Source organism: Lynx canadensis, chromosome X (genome assembly GCF_007474595.2).
Source record: "Lynx canadensis isolate LIC74 chromosome X, mLynCan4.pri.v2, whole genome shotgun sequence".
Taxonomy (NCBI): domain Eukaryota; kingdom Metazoa; phylum Chordata; class Mammalia; order Carnivora; family Felidae; genus Lynx; species Lynx canadensis.
In genome coordinates this window covers 60607539-60625975 of record NC_044321.2, presented here as the reverse complement: position 1 = coordinate 60625975, position 18437 = coordinate 60607539, and positions in this window count along the sequence as shown.

Sequence of the window (18437 nt, the reverse complement as noted above, 5' to 3'; positions counted from 1 at the left end):
AGAAAGTTAATGAAATGTGAAAATGTTCATGATTTAATCAATATGAGCATATTATGAAATATATGATAAAGTTAAATTATGGTGAAATTATATATACAAAAGCTAAATTAGCCTGGAAATAATTAAGTTTATTTAAAAGTAAAGCATGTTTTTGTCTATGTGTCTTTAATTTGTACGTACAAACTAAGGGTGGAAGGAATCTCCTTACCTGCTGCCTGGTAATCATCATTTTAACCTTATTTAGTTGGGCATACTTTAGGAGGTGGGACAATGGTTTTTTGTTAGAATGGGAAATGGGAATCACTGGGCTGGACCAGACCAAGAAAGGATAGAAGTTGAACTCCCTCTCTTATCCCTTCCCTCCCCCTTCACTCATCTTATCTTTCTCTTCCACTCTCTCTTCCTTTCCCTCATTCTACTTCTCTCCCTCTTTCCTTCTTTCCCTTCTTCTTTCCCTCCCTCCATTTTTGGTAATGCAGAGAAAAGAAGCATTCATTCAGATTCGGGATAAGAGATAATATGGGCAGGATCTTGGAGGCTTCAAGAAGAAGGTGACATTTGAGCTGAGTAATAAGGATATTCAGGATTTTTCTAGGTAGAAAATGCAGGGCAGATCTTGACTTTCTTAGCTTTTAAATGTCAATGATTGTAAAATCAATGCCTTTGAGAGACAGTGAGAGTGATTTTCCTTTGGTATGGCTGCACCCAGAATTTTCTAGTGCTTTTCCTCAGATTCCAGGTGAATTATCATATTCTGATGCCTTGATGTTGAGATCAATAGAGGATGGACACAGAGAAAAAATCAAGAATTCTACACCATTTTGATGAATCAGGTATGTAATGTAGAGAATGGATTAAGGATGGGGAGATATTGGGGACAGAAAGAGAAGAGGACAGATATTTCTTGAGAACAAAAATTTGTTGTAGTGTTACAGTTCTTATCTTGTTTGATTTTAATGAGTATGCTTAACCCCATAAAGTAGGAAATTATTCCAATTTTACAAATGACAAGTAATAAGGGTCTAAAGGAGGGTGAGATAGTGGAGGTAGTGAGGAATGGATGTATGTAATTTACATTAAATTTTTTTTCAATGTTTATTAATTTTTTAGAAGAGAGAGACAGAGTTAAAGCAGGGGAGGGGCAGAGAGAGGAGACACAGACTCCAAAGAAGGCTCTAGGCCCTGAGCTGTCAGCACAGGGCCCTACACGAGGCTCAAGCTCACAAACTATGAGATCATGACCCAAGCCAAAGTCGGACGCCTAACTGACTGAGCCACCCAGGTGCCCCTTTACATTTTGGAAGTAAAAATGAATGTAGCAGTAGCAAGGGTGGAGAAATTATTAATCAACTTAATTGTAATTGCAGATAACCATTAGGGCTCTGCTTAGTTCACAGGGTTGTGCCAAAGTTAGATACTCAGAAGCTTTGAGGTTTGGCAACTTGGGAGGATGGAAAGGCACTAATGGGATTGGGGACTGAGGAGTAAGACTATTTTGGAGGAAAGATCATATTTCCTAATTCTTTAACACCTCTTCCTGTACTTGTCAGTTCATCCTTCTCATGGCAATTACTATTGTTTTTTTACCATGTGTATAGAGACTCCATCTATGCAAATATCTGTAAATGTATAGATTATTCCTGGAGTGATACACAAAAAACTTTTGACAGTGATTGCCTGCAAAGGGAGGGCCTAGGCAGGAGTGGGAAAAACACTTACTTTTCACTTTGTATCCTTTGTACCCTCTAAACTTGTATCATATGCATGTGTTATCTGTGTAAAAGAAGAAAATTATGAAACAGACTACAGAAAACATAGAAAAAATTCATACTCCCCCAATACATTTACATCTCCTGTACTTTAATCTCAGAATTTCCCCTGTGTCGTATGGTCTTATTTGTCTATGAGGCTTTTCTCTGACAAACCCATATCTTATCCTTTCTGACCATTTGATGTAGAAGCCAGTGGGAAAAAGGAAATTTGAGCTAGCAAATATAGACTAATTTTATAAAAGATAAGTGGAGAAAGCAATGCTTTGGGGTAAAGTGAGACTTTGGGGTTAAAAGAGGGGTTCTAATTTTTGTATTTATTTGTGGCTAAGATTGAATTTTGTACCTGTTTATAGGTGGAGGGGAAAAAGCTTGGAGAAAAGGGAGAGAAGTTGAAGATAAAGGAAAAGGCTATTAGCTTACTCAAACTATCAGCAATATTGAGATGGAGTTGCAAATGAATGTGTTTATAGGGAACTGTTTAGAAGTGATTTTTAAAAAAACCCAAAAAGCTCTCTGTAAGGAACCAGATCCCAAAGGGGCCCCTCTGTGGCCATTTGCAATAGCAGCTCTTGGGTCTGATGAGATCAGGCATTCCTTCAACAAATGTTAAATGATTACTATGAGTAAGGCACAACATACAGCAAGGGTGGTGTGGCTTAATGAAATGTACTGACTTGTTATTCACTAAAGGAAGAAAGTTTCTGTAAGAATGAAGATACTTGAATATAATTCTGGTGGTGGGTTATGAGAGTCCAAGTGGTGTGGATTCTAACAGAACCGCTACAGTGCTTGGTTCCTAGTAGGTGTTCAGTAAGTGTTTGTGACATAATTCGTTTATTGAGCACCTCCTATCAATCAAGCACTGTGCTAGGCTCTGAGACCACGTACATAAGTTAGAAAAGGTCTTGCTTTTTGAGGTGCTTAGGTTTAGTGGTGGTTGCAATAAAGTGATGAGATTTTAGATAGAGGTACAAACAAGGGTAGAAGGTGACCTACTCCAGAAACAGAACCAGCTTGCAGTGTGTTGAGGGGTAAATGTGGACAGAGGAAGTGAAGACAGTGAATGTAGACTGTTCTTTTGAGAATATTGGTTGGAAAGAAAAGGAGACAGAAGGCAGCAAACAGAGATACAGGGTTCAAGGACTGTTTCTTAAATAATGAGAGGTCTGAACATATTGTATAGAGGAAAAAGAAACAGCAGAGAGGGAAGGGGTGAAGATTCAGGAATAAGGGCAGTGATTAATGAAAAGACATATTGGAAGGTATAGGAAGGGTTGGGAGATAAAGCTGGTCAGGAATTCTTGGAAAAATTGTTGTGTGGCACTGAGAATTTTTCTGAAGCCAGAGACCATGAATTTTTGGGTGACACTAAGTCAAAATATTGTAACTTAAGAGAATGAAAAAGGTAGTGGTTGAAATAATGGTTTTTAGGGTCAGGCCAGTCAGGGAAGAAAATTAGGCTGAAGGGGACCAATACGCTAGGAGCAAATAGGGGACCAATGAATATCAGTAATAGGTATGAAGAAATAAAAATTATTTAATGTGAAAAATAAGCAGCTAGTGACTGGGATATATGAATTTAAGATTTTAGAGGTGGAGCAGTTCTGAGTGGTAAAAAGATCATGGATGAGACTGTGGTTGTTGGCAACTAAAATGCAGGGAAAGGTCACTGGAATTGAGCCAAGAAAGTAGTACTCTGTGGTTTATCTTCATGGATGTTAAAGTCCCTCCATGATGAAACAAAAACTTGCATCAGGAGCCAAACATTCAATTTATTTCTGGGAGAAACCAGGAAGTAGGCAGATGCCAGTAACAAGACTAACTAGTAGGAGAAAGCTAGTGAGTGTTTCACTTGTCATTCACTTACCATTCTAGATAAAGAGATGAGAGAAGATGTACTGAGTATCTTTGAGTTTGGCTTCCCATCCTCAAAGGGCTTCTAAGGGAACAAGATAGCACACTTAGGATTCAGATATTTGACCTGTGACTGTGGAGTCCAACCTGTTCCAGCAATACCAGCTTCCTAAAGGTCTAGCCTGCAGGGTAAACCAGTGTAGTGCTTGTGGCTAGCCAGTAATGTGGAATTTCTCAGAAGCAGTGAGAGGTGTAGGAATGAGGAGGAACTAAATCAAAGGAGATGCAAGCAGTATGTTCTGGGCTGAGTAATTTCTCGGAAAATGTGGTAGCTGCCAGTCTGTCCATTCCATTTCCCATACTGTTCTTTAGGAAAACAGTAATGAGTAATAACATATAAAAGTTTATCTCCTTGATGCCATGAGGGGAACATTAGGTAGTGAAGCTAGGTTTTCCTTGTGTCCAGAAGAGCTTTTGAAGTAGTTTTGGTTACCAGTTGATTCCAGAGTTTAGATCCTGGTGAGAGAAGCATCCCAAAGGGAGAGTAGTAACAATGTAGAGGTTCCCAACTTTGGAGGTACCCGAAAGGAAAACCCAGAGAAAATAGGGAATGGCTTCGAGAAGCCCCAGGCTATCTTAAGTAACAACAGCAAACAACAATACAAATGATGACAGCAGCTAACACTTATATAGCACTTACTCTATAGTAGGCACTGTTTTAAGCACTTTATGCATATATTTTTTTTTAGGAATTGCAACAATCCTGTAAGAGAGGTACTAATATCCCAATTTTCCTAAAAGAAGTACACATTGTTATCCAAGGATTTATTCCCACTCTACCCCTACTGTGGTAACTTGGGTCCTGGGTATACATTCTATATTTTATATTACACATAGAGAAAAATATAGACATTTGCCACCACTCCTACCTATACCTTTATTTGAATGGGGGTATAATAGAGAAAAATATAGAGACTGCTGCTTGGCTGAATCTTTAGAGACAGTTTTGGCTACATAGTTTAGACCATGCTGTGGGAATCAGGTGTTGCTCTGAAGCAAACCTGACAGAAGCCTTCACAGAAGTTTTTTTTTAAGTTTATTTATTTATTTTGAGAGAGAGAGAGGGAGCAGAAGAAGAGCAGAGAGAAGAAAGAGAGAGAGAGAGAGAGGGAGAGAATCCTAAGCCTGCTCTGCACTGTCAGCATGGAGCCCAACGTGGAGCTTGAACCCACGAACCGTGATATCATGACCTGAGCCAAAACTTAAAGTCGGACGCTTAAACAGCTGAACCACCCAGGCACCCCAGAAGTTTTTATAACATCTAAAATTATTATATATATATATATATATATATGCTTGTAAATATGTAGATTATTTCTGGAAGGTGACACAGGAGCTTTTAACAGTGTTTCCCTCTAGTGAGGTTAACTCTGTGCATGTATTAGTGTGTACATGTTTACCATGTGCATGGATTATCCTTTTGAAACTAAAAATAATACAAAAAACACAGATAGTAAAAGAGAATAACTTTCCAAGTACTCTTCTGAAAATTCCATTTCCTCTTTTACGTTTTCTCCTAAATAACGCTCTAACACTCCATAATAGGAGTTAGAGTAGGGGAAATAAATATAATAGGAAAAAACTTGCTGCTGCAATATTTGCCGTTTTTTTCCTAAGAGGGCTTATTGTATCTTATGATATTCAAAATAGTTCCATAACAAACCTCAAAAGTATACATTTTATATTTTATATTACATATACAGAAAAATATAGACATTTGCCACCATTCCTACCTATACCTTTATTTGAATGGGGGTATAACTAGATCTGAAGTCTACTGGGTGTTTCCTTTAATATAAACATTCTATATCAATTAGCCTGAGGGCATAAACTAAAGAAAACCATCATGTAGCTCTCTAGCCATTCAAAAGAGTTCTCTACACCCTTGGAATTCATTAAAAATTATTTTTTTTTAATTTTAGACCTCAACAAACTCTTGCCCCGTATACACTGGCCTAGTTTTGTCTGTGACCCTTCACTTTTCTCAGTGCTATTTTTTTTCTACGCTTCAAAGTCATATACCAAACCCCCTAAAAATGAAAATATTTTCCTGGTTCAATCCCCCTAAACAACCCAGAGCCTCTCTCTATTTCCAGTCCAAACCCTCAGCCTCATTTTTAATTGTTAGCCTGAAGGAACTGTTTATTATAGTTAAATTTAAAGGCGAATTAAATGATCTCTAAGGTCACATACTCTCTATAAGTCTTTGGTTTACTTAAAGCAAGTATTTCACATTCCAAAGGACAATCTTCCCTCTTGGCCCTCTTTTTACACCTTCATTAGGAATTATAGTGTCAGAGATTGAATGTACTTTTTTCCCCCCAGAGGCATCTCAGGGAATTCACATTGTTTTAACCATAGATGTTGTTAACATTAACAGTGAAATATCTGGTCCTAAAGAAGCTGATGTTTGGGTGGAGGTCTTTCTAATGTCCCCCTTTAGCCTATAAACAGTGATCCTTTACCAGCCATAGACAAGGAAAAGACCAACAAAACAGAAAGTTTATCATTCTCCTGGAGCTTCCCTTGATACTCTTGTACCATCCCCCACCACACCTCAACATTACTTTTACCCTCTTGAAGTTACTGCCCAGAGCTGGTTTGCTCAATCTGGTAACTATGTAGATTACAGCCCCATTGTTGAAAAGGCCTCCAACATACAGAACACTTAAAGCCACTGTGCTCTTGAACTAGTGGATTTCTTCTGGCTCCAGGTCCCAGGTTAAAGGCTTCACCTCATGTATTTATACTGCCCCCAAAGTACTTGCTGATGACCTCAGAATCAGGCTGAGAATTCTGGGAAAATGAAACTAAGGGTTTCATTGCTTTACCCTAAGGCAAAACTCTGTCCTTCTTGCCTTAAGTGCCTGATTTTTATTAACCACTTTCTTTTTTTTTTTCTTGGTGAAAATTAATACCATCCTTAAGGAAGATAAGTCACATGGTCTCAAGACCTTGGCTGATATATAGGAAGATAGGAAGAGCAGCTCTCTGACACTGTGGAGTGGATCTACTAGTCAGCAAACTGCTCCAGGTTAAGGCCCTAGAGCTGGAACACCATTACAAATCAGGCTGGGTTGGAAGGAATCCCTTGCTTGGAAGGATGTGACAGGATTTTAATGGAATTGTCTCTGGCTTCTCTTCTAAACAGATGGCATGATAATGAAAGGGAACTGTAGGAGGCTCTGGTAGGATCTATAATGATGTTCTTTCCTCTCCCTAGCTTCAAAAGTGATCCAGCTTTATGCTAGCTCACAGAGTCTGCTTGGCCCCTGGTGTCAACCTCAACTGACAGCTGAAAAAGCCCTCAGATGACTGAGTCACATTATTAAAAGGAGGCTCTAAAGGTCATCTAATTCACCCCATTCTTCTCTCCCTCACCCCTAGCTCCCATGCAGGATTATGCCTGAAACAAGCTCTTAACTGCCGAACTTGTCAGAACTTGTCAGGAAAGGTGGATTGCCACTTCCATTTTCACTCTGAGAAACTGGAGTGCAAGAAAACAAAGGAATTTGGGGACCCAGCTTCATCTGCCAATTTGGCTGCACAGGGGTTAAGCTTGGAATGTCAGATTCCCAGAAAACATACCTAAACAGAGAGTAAACAGTTAAGATGAGAGCGTGAAGACAGAATGGGGCCTTCAACTAGGACACTTGTGTTCTTGGTCCTGAGTTGTGTAGCTTCCAGTGTCTTCCTGGTACCTTCTATCTATATGAATATCTCCTTTCTAAAAGGTATTTTTCGGGGCGCCTGGGTGGCGCAGTCGGTTAAGCGTCCGACTTCAGCCAGGTCACGATCTCACGGTCCGGGAGTTCGAGCCCCGCGTCGGGCTCTGGGCTGATGGCTCAGAGCCTGGAGCCTGTTTCCGATTCTGTGTCTCCCTCTCTCTCTGCCCCTCCCCCGTTCATGCTCTGTCTCTCTCTGTCCCAAAAATAAATAAAAACGTTGAAAAGAAAAAAAAAAAATTAAAAAAAAAAAAAAAAATTTAAAAGGTATTTTTCCCTATGTTCCCTAGTTTTCCACTCACTTCTTACCCCTGGTTCCCAATAACTCCCTGAGTTTGGGGACAGAGAACATGGGAATACATGCATATACATATACACACTCTCCTGATGCTAGGAACTAGATTTTAGATAAGGACTTCACAAAACATTTCTCCTCTACTCATAGCCAGCCAAAGTGATTTTAATGTGGATAGTTTTATGTAAGAAAGACATTAAATGATTTACTAACTGCTTTTGTATTCCAACTAATCTTCAGTTTAATGAATACGACTTTTGGAGGAATATAATTCTCAAGAAAGCTAGTAGACCCTCTGGAATTACCACACAGAGTCTTCTGGTCATTCTTGTGAAGGAGCACAAAGATTTACAGGGGAGCTATAAAATCTCACAGATGCCCAAGGACATTGGCAGTAAGGCTAAGAGGGAAGAAGTGAGAGTATATATTTTTTTCTTTTTGCCCCTTATATTGTTTTAAATTTTTTATGTTTATTTATTTTTGACAGAGAGAGAGAGAGACAGAGTGTGAGTGGGGGAAGGGCAGAGAGAGAGGGAGACACAGAATCTGAAACAGGCTCCGGTCTCTGAGTTGTCAGCACAGAGCCCAACGCGGGGCTCGAACTCACAGACCGCGAGATCATGACCTGAGCCGAAGTCGATGCTCAACCAACTGAACCACCCAGGCGCCCCTCCCCTTATATTGTTTTATAGTTACAGTGAACTCATCATCATGCAGAATGTATTTAGAATTTTTAATTAAAAGAATGGTATGTAAAAAGGAAAAAAAAGATAAAAATATTGGGACGGAGAAAATTATTTTCAAAACATAAGTGGAAAAGAAAAAAGGGAAAAAAGGAGGAAAAGAGAAAATACTTACAACTAAGAGAGAAGAGAAAAGAGGGAAGGCAAAATGAGAGTAGAAAGACAATAGGAATGAAAAAAGGAAACTGAAAGAAATTTAAAAGAAAAGGGAGGAGGAATTAATTTTCAAAAGTTAAACAAGTGAAAAAAAAAAAAAGAAGAGAGAATGTCAAAAAAACACAGGAACAATCCTGAAAGAATGTCCATTAGCCAAAACTGAAACAATTGGAGCAACAAAATCGATAACACAATACTGGATTCTAAATCATTTATTTGGAGACCTGCCCCCCAGGAGGTACAGCTTAATCTTTTCTATTCTAAATATAGACTAAATTTAATGAGTTGATTTCAAAAAGTACAGTTTGGAAGAGGGTAAAAAGTAATTTTATAGTGGAGTATCTTGGCAAACACATCTTGGCCAGATATTTGAGGTTAACATCAATAGTGATAAATCCTCTATTGCTATATAGTTCCTTCTTATGACTGTATTTGCTGTATCCCAAAGGTTTTGGACCATTGTGTTTTCATTATCATTTGTTTACATGTATTTTTTTAATTTACTCTTTAATTTCTTGGTTGAGCCATTAATTCTTTAGTGGGATGTTCTTTAGCCTCCATGTATCTGTTGCCTTTACAATTTTTTTTCTTGTGATTGACTTCATGTTTCATAGCGTTGTGATCAGAAAATATGCATGGTATGATCTAAATCTTTTTGCACTTGTTGAGGCCTGATTTGTGACATAGTATGTGATCTATTTTAGAGAATGTCTCATGTGCACTTGAGAAGAATGTGTATTCTGCTGCTAAAGGATGAAATGTTCTGAATATATCTGTTAAGTCCCTCTGGTCCACTGTGTTATTCAAAGCCATTTTTTTTCTTGTTGATTTTTTCTTTAAATGATCTATCCATTACTGTAAGTGGGGTGTTAAAGTCCTCTACTATTATTGTATTTTTATCAATGAGTTCATTTATGTTCGTTATTGTTTTATATATTTGGGTGTTTTTAAGGTGGGAGCATAAATATTTACAATTGTTAGATATTCTTATTGGATAGTCCCCTTAATTATGATATAGTGCTCTACTTCATCTCTTGTTACAGTCTTTGGTTTAAAATCTTGTTTGTCTGATATAAGTACTGTTATTCTGGCTTTCTTTTGACTTCCATTTACATGGTAAATATTTCTCCATCCCCTCACTTTCAATCTACATGTGCCTTTAGGTCTAAAATGAGTCTCTATAGGCAACTTATAGATGGGTCTTGTTTTTGTTTTTTTCCATTCTGAAGCCTTATGTCTTTTGATTGGAGCATTTAGTCCATTAACACTCAGAGTAATTATTCATAGATATGAATTTAGTACTATTTTATTCATTGTTTTGTCATTGTTTCTGGATATTTTCTCTGCTTCTTTCTAGTCTTAGTTGCTTTTGGTCTTTTTTTCCCACTCACAAAGTTCCCTTTAATATTTCTTGCAGGGCTCATTTAGTGGTCACAAAATCTTTTTGTTTGGGAAACTCTATCTTTCCTTCTATTCTAACAATGCAGGATAGAGTATTCTTGTCTGCGTGTTTTTCCCATTCAGCATGTTGAATATATCATGCCACTCCTTTCTTGCCTGCCAAGTTTCTTTGGAAAAATCTGCTGCTAACCTTACTTGTCTTCCTTTGTAACTTAGGGAGTTGTTTTGTCTTTCTGCTTTTAAGATTTTTTCTTTATTTCTATATTTTGCAAATTTAACTATGATATGACTTGCTGTTGAACTACTTTTGTTGACTTTGATGAGAGTTCTTTGTGCCTCCTGGATACTGATATCTGTTTCCCTCCCCAGATTAGGGAACTTTTCAGCTATAATTTCCCCAAATAAACCTTCTTCAAGAAAAATTTAGAATACACAACCTAACCTTATACCTAAATGCGCTAGAAAAAAAAAACAAAAAACGAATGAAGCTTGAAGCCAGCAGAAGGTAAATAATAAAGAATAGAGCAGAAATAAATGATATAGAGACAACAACAACAACAAAACAGTAGAAAAAATCAATGAAACTAGGAGCGAGTTCTTTGAAGGAGTTAATAAAATTGATAAACTCTAGGCCAGACTTGTCAAAAAGAAAAGAGAAAGGACTCAAATAAAAGAAATCATGAATGAGAGAGGAGAAATTAAAATCAACACCACAGAAATATAGCAATTATAAGAGGATATTATGAGAAATTATATGGCAACAAATGGATGAATTCCTAGGAACATATAAAGTACCAAAGCTGAAAGAAGAACAAATAGAAAACTTGAACAGTCCAATAGCCAGCAAAGGAATTGAATGAATAATCAAAAATCTCCCAGAAAACAAAAGTCCAGGGCCAGGTGGCTTCCCAGGGGAATTCTACCAAACATTTAAAGAAGAGTTAATACCTTTTCTTCTCAAACTGTATCAAAAAATAGAATTGGAAAGAAAACTAAACTCATTCTATGAGGCCAGAATTACCTTGATTCCAAAACCAGCCAAAGATCCCACTAAAGAAGAGGACTATAGGCCAATATTTCTGATGAATATGTATGTAAAAATTCTCAACAAAATACTAGCAAATCAAATACAACAGTACACAAAAAGAATCATTCACCATGATCAAGTGGGATTTGTTCCTGGGTTGCAAGGATAGCTTAATATTCACAAATCAAACAACACAATACATCACATTAATAAAAGAAAGGATAAGAACCATACGAACCTCTCAAAAATGCAGAAAAAGCATTTGACAAAGTACAGCATCCATTTTTGATAAAAACCCTCAACAAAGTAGGGACAGAGGGAATATACCTCAAAGTCATAAAGTCCATATGTAAAAAACACACACCTAATATCGTCCTCAATGGGGAAAAACTGCAACCTTTTCCTCAACGATCAGGAACAAGACCAGGATGTCCACTATCACCATTGTTATTTAACATTGTACTGGAAGTCCTAGCCTCAGCAATCAGACAACAAAAAGAAATAAAAGGCATCCAAATTGCCAAGGAAAAAGTTAAACTTGCACTATTCACAGATGACATGGTACTCTATATAGAAAACCCAAAAGACTCCAGCAAAAAATTGCTAGAACTAACACACAAATTCAGTAAAGTTGCAAGATACAAAAATCAATGTATAGAAATCTGTTGCATTTATATATACCGATAATAAAACAACAGAAAGAGAAATCAAGGAATCGGTCCCATTTACAATTGCCCCCAAAATCATAAGATACCTGGGAATAAACCTGACCAAGGAGGTAAAAGACCTGTATTCTGAAAACTATAGAACACTTGTGAAAGAAATTGAAGATGACACAAAGAAATGGAAAAACATTCTATGCTCATGGATTGGAAGAACAAATACTGTTAAAATGTCTATATTTCTGAAAGTAATCTACACATGTAATGGAATCCCTGTCAAGATACCACCAGAGTTTTGCACAGAGCTAGAACAAACAATTGAAAATTTTGCGTGGAACCACAAATGTCCCCAAATAGCCAAAGCAGTCTTGAAAAAAGAAAAACAAAGCTGGATGAATCATAATTTCTGATTGCAAGGTATATAACAAAGCTGTAGTGATAAAGACAGTATGATACTGGCACAAAAACAGACACACAGATCAATGGAACAGAATATATAACACAGAAATGGACACACAACTATATGATTAACTGATCTTTGACAAGCAGGAAATAATATCCAATGGATAAAAAGTCTCTTCAACAAATGGTGGGGGAAAAATGGACAGTAACATCCTGAAGAATGAAACTGGACCTCTTTCCTACACCATACACAACAATAAATTCAAAATGAATGAAAGACTTAAATGGGAGACAGAAAACCAGCAAAATCCTAGAGGAGAAAACAGACATCAACCTCTTTGACCTCAGCTGTAGCAACTTCTTACTAGACACGTCACCAGAGGCAAGGGAAACAAAAGCAAAAAACGAACTATTAGGACTTCATCAAGATAAAATGCTTCTGCCCAATGAAGGAAACAATCAATAAAACTAAAAGGCAATGGTCAGAATGGGAGAAGATATTTGCAAATGACATATCTAATAAAGGGTTAGTATCCAAAAATATATTAAGAACTTATCAAACTCAACACCAAAAAACAAGCAATCCAGTTACAAAATGGGCAGAAGACATTTTTCCAAAGAATACATACAGATGACTAAGAGGCACATGAAAACATGCTCAACATCACTGATCATTGGGGAAATGTAAATCAAAACTACAATGAGACATCACCTCACACCTGTGAGAATGGCTAAAATTAACAACACAGGAAACAATAGATGTTGGCGAAGATGCGAAGAAATGGGGACCCTCTTTCACTCTTAGTGGGAATACAAACTGGTGTAGCTATTTTGGAAAACAGTATGGAGGTTCCTCAAAAAGTTAAAATAGAACTACCCTATGATCCAGCAATTGCACTACTAGGTATTTACCTGAAGACACAAAAATACTGATATGAAGGGATACATGCACCCTGATGTTTACAGAAGCATTATTGACGATAGTCAAATTATGGGAAGAGCTCAAATGTCCATCAACTGACTAATCTATAAAGAAGATGTGATATATCTATCTATATCTATATCTATATATATCATCTATATCTATCTATCCATCCATCTAATGTAATAATACTCAGCCATGAAGTCTTGCCATTTGCAACAATGTGGATGGAACTAAAGAATATTATGCTAAGTGAAATAATTCAGAGAAAGACAAATACCAGATAATTTCACTCATTTGTGTAATTTAAGAAACAAAACAAATGAATATATGGGAAAAAAAGGAGAGGCAAACCATAAAAAAAACTCAACTGTAGAGAATAAACTGAAGGTTGCTGGAGGGAAGGTGGGCATGAGAATGGGTTAAATAGGTGATGGGTATTAAGGAGAGCACCTGTGATGAACACTGAGTGTTGTATGTAAGTGATGAATCACTAAATTCTGCACCTGAAACTAATATTACACTGTGTATTTAACCAACTAGAATTTAAATAAAAATGTGAAACTAAAAATAAATAAATAAATAATAAAAATATTAAAAAAATAAAATCTATGACTGACCAAAAAAGTAGTGGTAAGTCATGTTGATAGCAGGTATGTACCCTCTTTTTTATGGGATGAGAAGAGCCCTTCACTTGTGGTCTCCCTCCCAACATATTACCCACGTCTAGTCATGAATAAAACATTAGAAAAATCCCAATTAAGGAGAATTCTATGAAATACCTGACCAGTACCTCAGAACCCTCAAGATCATCAAAAACAAGGAAAGTCTGAGAAACTGTCAAAGCCAAGAGGAGCCTAAGAAGATATGACAACAAAGTGTAATATAGTACCGTGTATTGAATGCTGAAACAGAAAAAAGACCTTAGGTAAAAACTAAGGAAATCTAAATAAAGTATGGACTTTAGTTAACAATAACATATTAGAATTGGTTCATTAATTGTAACAAATGTACCATACTAATGAAAGATATCAATATAGTGAAAACTTGGTAGTGAGTATATAGGAACCTTTTGTATTATCTTTGCGAGTTTTCTGTAAATCTAAAATGATTCCAAGGTAAAAATAGTACTAAAAAGTTAAAAAAAAGAGAGACAAAAAATTAAGAAAAATGCACTTAAATAAGAAAGAGGAGATAAAAATATATTTTTTTAAATAAACAGAGGGGTGCCTGGGTGACTCAGTCTATTGTGTCCAACTCTTGATTTTGGCTCAGGTCATGTGGTGGCAGCACAGAGCCTGATTGGAATTCTCTCCCTCCCTCTCTCTCCGCCCTTCCCTTGCTCAATCTCTCTCTCAAAATAAATAAATAAACATTAAACAATTAAATTAAATTAAATGTACAGAAGAAAAGGAAAACTTTAAAGAAGAAGAAAAATCCTAAATTATAAATTTCTTTAAAACTCCCAAATAAAAATAAAAACATAAAAAAACCACAAATCCAAAGAAAGGGGGGGAAAGCATAGACAACAAAAATACAAAAAAAGAGGAATAAAAAAAAAAAGCAAAGAAAGCCCAGGAAAAAGAGTTAAAACCCCAAACAAAAAAGAAACTAATAAACCAGAGAAAAACCTCATAAAACAACAAAGCAAACAAAACAAATCAAAAAGCTGATAAAAAAAATCTGAAAACACATAAAGGTAAAGTCAATCCCTCCAAAAAAAGAAATTTCCCCAAAACACAACAGAAAAGGAAAAACAATGGGAAAATGAAGGAAAGGACAGAGATCATCATCATCATCGCCAGCAGCAGCAACAAAAACAACAAAGGGAAAAAATACCCAAGCAATAAAAAGATTAAAAGAAAAAATCCCAAATGACAAAAAGCACAAAAGAAAGAAAACCAAAGCAAAAATAAAATACTTAAAGGAAAGGGGAGGCCCCAATAACTATAAAAATCAAAGTTTGGGAGAGATAAGAAGTGATTTGCTTTCTGTGGGTAGGTGTATGGAGTGGGAGAAGTCTCCACAAAATGCGGCTGTCCACAGCACCCTTTGGGAGCCATTGGAAGGATTGAAAAGGGCATGTTATTGTAACACAGGCAGACAGGCATTTAAGTGGCTCATTACCACCATATTAACTCTTTCCCCATGTGAGTCTGGGAAGCTGACTGTTTTACCCAAAACCCCTGAGCCCAGGGTCTAGAGATAAACCTGTTATCGATGGACCAGGTCTGAGATCTGTATTGGAGTGTGCCTGTCCAGATAGAGATACTGGTTTCTCTTTCAAAGTTGATTTATTGTGAATGAAAGCAGTTGCTGGCTGGGCCACAGCTAAGTGACTACTATGTAGTTCCTCCTGGTACTGTGCTGAGTCAGGGCCCTGGAAGTTGGTAACCACTAACCTAACCAGGAGCCAGAAGGCAGTCTGGTTTAAAACAGATGTGATTCCTGACCATGTAAACGGGTACATAGATAGTGTCTTAAACATCTGGAATCCTAAATAGCAGCAATCCCAAGCAGTGACAGTTCCAAATGGCAGGAATCTTAAAGAAATTTGGGTTTGGCTTTGGAGTACATTATGTGATACTTTTGGTTAGTATTATTTACTCTACCTTTAAAATACTGTTTGGCTAGGTTGATGTTAAAATCTGTTTGGATTATCAGATTGGGTCTTGATTTAGTGGTGGAAGGTAATAGCTAGGATGAAACATTGTATTTAGGTAATCCATAAGTCAAATCATCTCAATGAGAATCACTGAAAATTTGATAATACTGATAATGATGATGATGCTTGTGTGTCCATTTTGATACACCAGTTCTCTCCTCTGGCCTTTATCTGGCTAGAAATGGTAACAACAGTTGGCTACAGTGATAAGGCTGTTGGGCCACCTATCCCTCACAAATCACACTAGTGAGTAGCCAGGAGCCAGAGGCCTTTATATTCCCAGTAACCTTTTAATCCTTCTGGGCCCTGGAGTCTCGTGCTGCTTGGGCCTGACACCTAGAGTGGTGATGCTGGGCGCTTTGGGGACAGATCATGCATACCACAATGTCATTGGCCAGCTGAAGGGGCATACCTAGAAACTGAGTTAAGATGTACAATGGATAGAAATGTGGACAAGAGGAATAATTATGGAATCTAGAATGAAATTCTAAGCTTTAGTCCTGGCTCAATCCCATGTGAACCAAGTTGTCTTGGGCAAGTCAGTTAACATCTCTTAGCTTCTTCTACACAATATACCTACCTCATAGAAATTGACTGTGTCTTTTTTCCTCATGATAAAAATTCCAATTTAATCACAAATGAAAAATATATATAGTGAAAAAGCTATTACCTATTAAATCAGTGTAGTATGATAACTTGAATTCACCATAACAAAAACCAGGATGATGCATTGATCACAAACCAGTTTGTTTCTCCATGTTCTGCCATGTGCATTTTTTTCTAGTTTGTCTTCCACCCCACACCCCAGCCAAATCAGTCTCTTTCTGACACTTTGTTCACTATACGACACTCCATTGGCATATTCAGTGGGTACAAAACCTTTTGGGGTCAGAAGAGACCTTGGATTGAGTGATGATATCCTGCCTGACGCCAGGGGATCAGACTATTCTAGTAGTAGAAGACTTACAGTTTTCATGCACCAAATATTTTCCAAATAATGTTGAGACTTCACATGGGACTGCCAATTTACTATTTTTCCAATTAAAGACATCATAAAATAACAAGTATTCTCTGTGCTTATCATCATTTCATAAAATAAGAGATATTTGAACATCAAAAAAGAATGTACATAATGTCAAAATTAAAAATAGTTAAAAATTTTAACTTTATAAAACAATCACAACCTAATCCTTGTATTTCTCATATTTCCCTTGGACCAGTGATGTTTATTAAGAACTGATATTTAGGAACTACTCCAGTAGATCTTGGTTCTAGTTTTGACTCTGCCACTAATTTGCTTGTGACATTTAGTCAAGTTTTTTCTCCATTTTCCTCAGTTTCCTCATTCCTAGAATGGAGACAATTAGATTAGATGAGATCCAAGTTCTTTTCTAACTGTAATATTCAGTATACTGTAATTTGTAGAGGTTCTTTCTAGTCCTTGGAATCTGAGCTTGTGCTGAAAAAAAATAAACAGAGGACTTATAATTACAGAACCCCAAACCAAGTAGCAAGCAATTCACATTCCTGACATGCACATAACAGAGCATTTGTGCCAGCCATGATGTAAGACATCAGGACTTTCCCTTTTCATATTTTTTTTTATATTGGAGGGGGTAATGGTTATTTTTTTTATATCAAACTGTTGCTTCTCTTACATTTCCTACAATCACTTCATTCTTCTGTTTTGCTTCATTTTTACAAAGACCCTCCTCTGGTATGCATGTCCATTTGGGGTTGGTTGACATATAAAGATTTTTTTCCTCCTATCTTTTTTCTCCCTTTTGCTCCTATCCCCTAATATGCACTTTCCGTGAATCCCTGCATATTTATTTTTTCTTTCTTTTTTCTTCTTTAAACAGAAAGCATGACCTCAGCTGTTGGCATGGTCCATTATCTGAATTCTTGGCAAAATCCCAATTGAAGAATGTTGGGCTACAGTGGGTTCTAGGAAGCTAGAGGAACTATAGAATTGATTAGCAACATAATTTTGAGCTTTACCTGCCTTGTAAAAGTGTACTAGTGTTTGTACTAGAAAGAACTTTCTGGCCCAAACCCTACTCTTCTGTTCTAAGAATACTTGGATTTTAAATGCAACATTTTGAGCAAAATGGTCACTTTATTGGCAACCTCAACTTCACTAGTCCTGGGCAAGAAATACAAGAGCAAACTCAAGACTTCAAGGCTACTACTGTCTTGGAATTTAAGGAGAGTTTAGTCTACACATGTTTTAAGAGATCCTAGGTCTCTGAAGATGAAATTCTGTTTTCTTGCCTCCACTGCTGCCTCCCGTGCCTTTCTTCATTTATTGTTTTCTTGGCATTTGTTTGTGTGACATCCGAAGAGTGGGTCACTGAAAAACAAACAAACAAACATGGCATTCAAGAGGCAGCTCAAATTATAGTGGTGTCTTTTTAACAAATTTATTTAAAAATAAGCCAAAATGATATAATCCAAAATTCAATTTGGATTCAATTTCTTTAGTTGTTCACTATTGAGAGTGATGCATTGTTTTGTCTCTGGGAGGGCCTGAGCTGAGGCCATTTTTCTGTGATCTACAACCTGCCCCTTCCAGTGCCTGCCTTCCCACCCCAGCCTTCTTCATTGCCCTAGAGCTGAGCTTTCACAACCTGGGGTAGTGGGACTGTGGCACATTGCACTTCTGGGTTCTTCCAGCTGTATTCTCACTGGGGAAAATCAACTTTGAAGTGAAGCTGGGGACCTGCCAGGAAACTGAAAAGGGGTTATTAAAA